The sequence below is a fragment of the Pteropus medius genome, unplaced genomic scaffold, assembly GCF_902729225.1.
Source record: "Pteropus medius unplaced genomic scaffold, Ma_sr-lr_union100, whole genome shotgun sequence".
Taxonomy (NCBI): domain Eukaryota; kingdom Metazoa; phylum Chordata; class Mammalia; order Chiroptera; family Pteropodidae; genus Pteropus; species Pteropus medius.
The window spans coordinates 18,956,896-18,963,542 of NW_024349797.1; the positions used below are offsets into that span (position 1 = coordinate 18,956,896).

At 44.9% G+C, this 6,647-nt stretch overlaps 1 pseudogene; it reads right to left on the reverse strand.

Moving 5' to 3' along the window:
• Positions 1 to 292: 292 nt before the first annotated feature.
• Positions 293 to 411, reverse strand: LOC120620024 (uncharacterized; annotated as a pseudogene).
• Between the last annotated feature and the right edge of the window lie 6,236 nt (positions 412 to 6,647).

Sequence of the window (6,647 nt, forward strand, 5' to 3'; positions counted from 1 at the left end):
TGAGAATGTTTGTTTTTATTATGTTTTTGTTTTCCTTTGCTTGTCAAAAAAATCAAAATTTGTTGCATTTTTTTGGCCACTCCCTCTTTCTGAACTGCTCTGCCTGCAATTTCTGGCACACATTTATTTTATTTTATTTTATTTTATTTTATTTTATTTTATTTTATTTTATTTTATTTTATTTAATTAAATTAATTAATTAGTTAATTAATTTAGCAAGACAACCCTTGGTTAACCTCACAGATTGCAAGGACTTTGTCAGCTTACAATCCCTTTTTTAAAAAATTTTTTATGTCTACAGCACCTGATCTTCCTAGGTGGTCTCCCATCCAAGTACTAACCAGGCCAGACCCTGCTTAGCTTCCAAGATCACACGGGATCGGGCTTGTTCAGGGTAGCATGGCCGTAGACGGCATATGTATATTTTAAAAAAGTCAAATGTAGAGTAGAAAATCAAGAACAAAATGTGTGATAGCTTGCTAAAGATACAGAACTCTCTCTCTCTCTCAATCTCTCTCTCTCTCTGTCTCTCATGCACAAACTCTGTTCGTGTTCTACTTTGCTTTATTTAACTATCAGATACTTTAAACAAGATGAATTCTCTATACCAGGGGTCAGCAAACTGTTTCTGTAAAAGGCCAGACAGTAAATATTTTAGACTTTGCTAACAGTTTGGTCTTTGTCACATCTATTCAATTTTGCCTTTGTGCTGTGCAGGCAGCCATGGACGAGATGAAAATGAGTGGGCGTGGCTGTGTGCGATCGAATTTTATTTTATGAACATTGCAATTTGAATTTCATATAATTTTCAGGTATCACAAAGTATTATTATTTAATTAACTTAATTAAATTTGATTTTTTCAACCATTTAAAAATGTAAAGGTCGTTCTTAGCTCTCGCCCATACAGAAGTGGGCCGTGGGTGGGCTGGACTTGGCCTTTGAGTCACAGTTTGCCCATCTCTGCTCTATATGGTATCTGAAGATATTGTCTTTCTTTAAAAACTTAAGGTCAACAGGGAGCTCTCAAGCAATCCTGTTTCAAAATAAAAATAGAGGAGAATTTTTGCAAGTAAAGACTGAGTATTAGGAAACTATTTTGTCTCGCGTGTGAACCGATTAGTTCATTACCTGTTTACCCAGCACCTGCTCCGTGTCTGGTGCTGTCTTTGGAGAATACCATGATGCTACAGAATTACCGGGGATCTTAATAACTGTGGAAGGCAGGGAGGCGCATGTGAAACATGTGGTCATTCTGAAGACATTTTGTAACTGATGCTAGTGATAGTGATGTGACCGTGTCTTTGGTCGTTGTTGTTAATTTAACCGCTTTCCTTTCCATATTCTGGACACTAGAAAGGGAAGTGGAAATCACCCCTGAGAAGCTCAGGCCTCTGTTAGTTTTGGATCTGGGCACAGACTCGGCCATTCCCGGTTCATGCTGGCAAAGTGTCATCTCTAAGGCCGGCATGCTCGCTTCTGGCAAATAACTTGGTTGACCTGGCAGAGTAAATTCACTTTGGTGGACATGTGTCAGTGACCCTTTAAAAAGAAAATGCTAGTTATACCAGTAACTACCATCACCCAAGACAGGCTATTCCTGGAGCTAAACCTTAGACAAAACCCCATGAAGGTCCCGTTACATCAAATTCCAAAGACAAGACACCATCTCATGTGGACCTATATGGGCTGCGTTAAGCGTGCCTATCTGTGACTTTTGGGCCATTCAGCATGCAAATCTTTGTGTTCATGAGATGTTCCTATCCTTCGACTGTGATTAAACTCCTAAGTATCTTTTCTACCTGGAAAACTTTAATTGACAGTAATATATACATTTATTTTATGCAATATTATTTAAAATATAAAATTTGTGAAGGCTACACAAATTTCTAATAATAACCTAATATGGCAAATTATCATATACCCATATTTTAGTTCCTAGTAACTTTTTTTTTTTTTGGTAATAGGAAGAGGTTTTCAAAAAAAAAAAATTATTGATAAAATCAGAACCCCAAACAACCTTACTTACTGAATTTTTCCAACCATAAAGACAAAAAGGACAAAAGGAAATCTTTATCAATATCAGCAGTGACTTTCCCTGACGGGTGAGGTTGTGCACTTTGTGTTGAGTGAGGTGTGTCCCTTTGGGAAAATGGGACATAAGAACAAAGCGTTCCTTGGTGCCTGTGCTTTCCTGCGGTGAAGTGGTTCCGGTTAGCCCAGAACAGTGCCTGGCTGACGTGCAGAAGGCACTCAGTTATTTTAAGCCAGTGAGTAAATGACCGACCCCATGAACCAGGACTTGGAGAATTCCATCATGGCGGCATGGTGATTAGACCACCCAGCCCTGGAGCTGGCATTTCATTACTTGGGTATCTTAGGAAATTCAAGGAACTTTCCCATGGTTCAATTGGTAAGCACATTCATAAATGGGGACAGTTTTTAATTCATCAATGGAAATAGCACATCCTTTCCGGGCCTGTAAGGGTTAATGAGGTGATGCCAGTGATGTATCCAGCCTGGGTCTGCACCTCGTGAGCTCCCAATAAATGTCGCTTTCAAGTCCATATGTCATTATGAAAGACATCTGCCTAAAAATCAGTTAGAAAATGTGGTTGACCGGAATGGTTTCTTCATAATTGTGTCGAATTATTTATATTTTGTACTTTAACATTTCAACAGTTATAGGTTCTTTGGTGTTACCTACCATTCAGTATTTTTTAAAAAATAATTAAATTAAATGTGATTTTAAAAATTTCTGCTTACGTTTAAAAATTCTACAATATATACACTGGTTTCCATTTGGTCTGTTTCTGAGTTTTAAATGGTGTGTGTGTGTGTGTGTGTGTGTGTATCTGTGTGTGGTGTTTCCTTTAAGGCCCAAGATTTTCTTTTATATCTAACGCGGTCAGTTTGTGAGGCAGAAAAACAGGATTTAAAATCCTATTAATGAAGTAGTTAGATGCTTTCAGATATTTCAGCAGCGTGCATAGCAAATGCCGCATATGTTACATATTTTATCATTCATTTCTGGTGACTCGTCAACACCGAGGCCTCGTACCTTCCACCTGAGCGCCTGAAGTGGGGACAATGGTGGCCGCCCCCAGATCCAGTCCATCCCAGCCAGTTTGGTAATGGGCTTAAGGCAGTGTGGGTCAGTGAAACCGGAAGGCCATGCCCAGGCCTTTTGGGAGATAAGGCTCCTTGTCCTTAGAGAGTCCGGGAAGCCAGTTTCTCGTCTGTCCTCTGTGAATGAGCTGGCAAGCTGCCCCCACGGCTGCTGGGGCCGTCTTGCCACAATGGATAGCGAAGCGCGTGGAGAAAGGCAGGGTCGAGAAAGCATAAGAGAAAAGGAGCTGGAGCTCGGTGACCAAAAAGGTCCCTTCTCGGTTAAGCCCGGTGCAGGCCTGTTTCTGTTCCTTGCAGCCCAAAGCGCCCTCACTGGTTTGCTCAGCCTTGGCACATCACCTATGTCGCAGGGGACCATTACGACACAGCCAGGTCCAGTGTGGGCCTCAGAGCTCAGGGGCTTCTCGTCCCACTTGAAATTCTCCTTGGTCCCTTGACCCATGAGGGAACAACTGTGCTTGATTTTCCTTTCAAAGGGTCTACAGAAGGTTGCCTGGGCTCCTCGTAAAATTCAACCAGAAACATTCGCTGTGTCCTGGGTAATCTATTGCTATCTTTTGCGTAAACATTAAATCTGATCGACGGGCTCATCATACAATTATGATGATAGTTTCATTCGGATTCCTTTGATTGCCGCTGAGCCAAACTGAAATTTAATAGAAGCAAATAGTGTACAAAATTTTCAAATCAGATTTAGTTGTTTTAAAATATGGTGTTAAAATGTCCCTGGCATTTATTGACCTCCTTCGTGGGTGTGTGTATATTTGAAAAATAATTTTTGGAGAGAGAGAGAGAGAGAAGGGGAGATTGAGAAATGGGAAGGGGAGAGAAGGAGAAAGTGGGGGTGCAGGGGGAAGATGAGAGACGACCAGTATCCAAGGTTATCCCAGAAAAAGCGAGTCTCCCTCCGGCCAACCACTACAAGCCTCTCAGATTCTGATCTCTTTTAACACCTCAGTGACTGTCCCACTTCATGAATTAGAAAGTTCTTTATAGAGAGACACCCTTTTTGAGTGCATCAGAAGGTCACTGTTATACTGAGTCTTAAGTCTGACTTTTAAAGATTCCTGCTGTTACGTGAGTTGGAACAGACCTTTATAGATGACCCTGCTTCGAGAGAGCCAGCACAGGAAGCAGAACCACAGCGAAACGTGGCATCTTACATTCTCCCTTGAATTTTTCCTTAAGTGTGAGGGGGTGAGCGTTTCCTTCCTAGGCAAGAGTCCTCATGGGCGTTTGCCTCTCGAAGCCCTCATCTTAGCATTCGAAGCCCTACCGACCTGAACCGACCTGTCTCTCCAATTGTATTCCCATCTCTACTCTCTGAACCCCCCAATTGGGATGATCCTGTCCCATCCGTACCCTGGCTCATTCTCCTGGTTGCCAAGCCTTCATCTGTCCACAAGGTGCTCACCTTTTGAAAAGGTGCCACTGAGGGCATATGGCTTCACCTTTATAGGGTCTCTCACGCGTCTGTCATTAGTCCATTGGGATGCATCTTTTTTCTCCCTTTGACATGTGTACAGGACGTGTGGTCAACCAGGGCAGGCGGCTCGTCCAAAGCAAAGAGCCGAGGCCCCAGAAGGGACGGAACTTGCGACTGCTTCCAGCTTTGCCACGTCTGGCCGGTGTGACCCCGGACCAGTCATTATCATAGACATCTGCTGACACCTCCTTAGGGAAAGCACCCCTGTTTTTCTGGGGCACAGTCCCTTGCTCCACCATGTGGCTGCCAAAGTCCATGCTGTGAACTGCCCTTAGATCTAAAGTGCCAGCCAGAGGGTCCCCCACCTTGCAAAACTGTTCAAGTTCTGAGTCTACATGGAAAGAATCACAAAGACGCCCGCAATCTAAACAACTAACGTAATAACAATAGCTCTAATCTTGAACTTGTGTCTGTTGAAAAATATTGAAAGAATCCAACTGACCTTCTCTCCAGTAGCTCTCGCGGACCCTTTCTCTCCTCCCTAACCGCATCGTCCCCGCACTTCCTGAGAACGTGTGTTCTGTCCAGTTAGCTCTGCGAGAGAGGACGCAGACACCTGTCTCCCCGGCCACAGGCTTGTTTGCCTGTCTCTCCCTCCGCTCCCTCTCCACTCTCCTGAGGCTGTCTCATCTGCTGCTCAGCATCTCTCGGGCCTTCTCGGTCCGCTCCCTGATTCTCCACCACTGGAGTCTGGAACTTGTCTTCTAGAAACAGACACGGTGGAGAGTAGGACAGGGGGGTCTGTTAAGTGGGAGGAGCGGTCCCCCTCCTTACTGGCCACGGGGTGCGCACGAGTGACCTCTGCTGTGCACATCACGTGTAATGAGCTGTGGTGCCTACTATGTAGTAGACGCCCGCTAACTATTAACATCTCTCCCACAGCCCCTCCCACATCAGCATGGCATCCAAAATGGGAGAAGCAGAGACCTTAAAGAGATGGCAGGGAGGAGCCAGTAGGTAAGAGATGGCTGACTTCTTGAGGTTGGAACTCAGAGCTCGGCCGCCAACCCACCCTCCTGGCCTAGAAGGGCACATGGGCATGTATCTCGGAGCGACCAGACTGTTTTCGTTCATGTCAGGCGTGCCACGCTTCCTTTTCATTGGCTCATGTGAATGATGCTTCAGCCACGAGTCTCCCCCTCCTTCTGCACGGCAAATGTTGAGAGAGAAAGTCCCCTCTACTGTGGGGTGTGGGTGCTGCTGGATTCAGGGGCTGCCGATGTCTGGGACGTGAAAAGGCGTCAGTGAGTGTGAGGTTCGGAGTTGGGTGAATTGGCCTCCTTACCTGAGGAGACGCGGGCCCTTGGCGGCAGGAGCCCTGAGTCCAGATGCAGACTCCTCTCACCTGCATGAAATCTCGCATCTTATGTGTTGAAAGTGACAAGGGAAGAAGGCCTGTGGCTTCTGGGACGTCGCCCACCCGAGCGACAATCTCACAGTTGTTCCCACTATCCCAGCACCTGATTTCCAAAATACTCCTTGAATGCCTGGCTGGACGCTTAATTCATTTCTTGAAAACCATACTATGGCCTAACAGGGATTTTAAAAACACCACCTTCATGGCTGGAATGGTCAGATGTGATTTCCGCATCAGTTAAACTGGAGGTAGAAACCAGGTTATGTGTATCCTCCCCCCCCCAACCCCCGTGGTTACCGGGGTTCACTTTCCCCTCCCCCCGGATATGACAGCAGTAATCCATTCCCTGTCGGACCAGACAACTAGGAAACGCCATTCATAATCGTCCCCTCTATTGATCCGGCCAGTGGGTATTGGCAGCTTAAAAAGATTATGTTTTAATTGGGGACCAGATAGATGGCGTTTTAAGGTTTTGAGTTTCAGTTCGTGCCGGCAATGGATTATTTGAGAGGTCGCTCAACACCAGGAGGACAAAGATTAATGTGTTGTCCTTTTCTTTGGGGGACCCTGGGTGCAGATGTAGCTCGGGCTAAAGTGACTGAAAATCTTTTGCTATCACAGGGCTGAAAAGGTTGACTGTGAATTCATTAGTGTTATCTTTGTTTAGGGTATAAAAT